An 813-nucleotide genomic window follows, 5' to 3' on the forward strand; every position below is an offset into this window, starting at 1 on the left:
TTGGTGGGAATGCAAGCTGGTGCAGCCACTCTGGAAAACAGCATGGAGGTTCCTCAAAAAGTTGAAAATAGAGCTACCGTATGATCCAGTAATTGCACTTCTGGGTATTTACCCCAAGGATACAAATGTAGGGATCCGAAGGGGTACGTGCACCCCGATGTTCATAGCAGCAATGTCCACAATAGCCAAACTGTGGAAAGACCCAAGATGTCCATCAACAGATGAATGGATAAAGAAGATGTGGTATATATATACAATGGAATATTATGCAGCCATCAAAAGGAATGAGATCTTGCCATTTGCAACGACGTGAATGGAACTGGAGGGTGTTATGCTGAGCGAAATAAGTCAATCAGAGAAAGAATGTATCATATGACCTCACAGATATGAGGAATTCTTAATCTCAGGAAACAAACTAAGGGTTGCTGGAGTGGGGGGTGGGATGGGAGGGATGGGGTGACTGGGTGATGGACACTGGGGAGGGTATGTGCTCTGGTAAGCACTGTGAATTGTGCAAGACTGATGAATCTCAGATCTGTACCTCTGAAACAAATAATGCAATATATGTTAAGAAAAAAAAAAAGAAGAAGAAGATAGCAGGAGGGGAAGAATGAAGGGGGGGGAATTGGAGGGGGAGACGAACCATGAGAGACGATGGACTCTGAAAAACAAACTGAGGGTTCTAGAGGGGAAGGGGGTGGGAGGATGGGTTAGCCTGGTGATGGGTATTAGAGAGGGCACGTTCTGCATGGAGCACTGGGTGTTATGCACAAACAATGAATCATGGAACACTACATCTAAAACTAATGATGT

Source organism: Mirounga leonina, unplaced genomic scaffold (assembly GCF_011800145.1).
Source record: "Mirounga leonina isolate KUSES-001 unplaced genomic scaffold, KU_Mleo_1.0 Mir_154, whole genome shotgun sequence".
Classification (NCBI taxonomy): Eukaryota; Metazoa; Chordata; class Mammalia; order Carnivora; family Phocidae; genus Mirounga; species Mirounga leonina.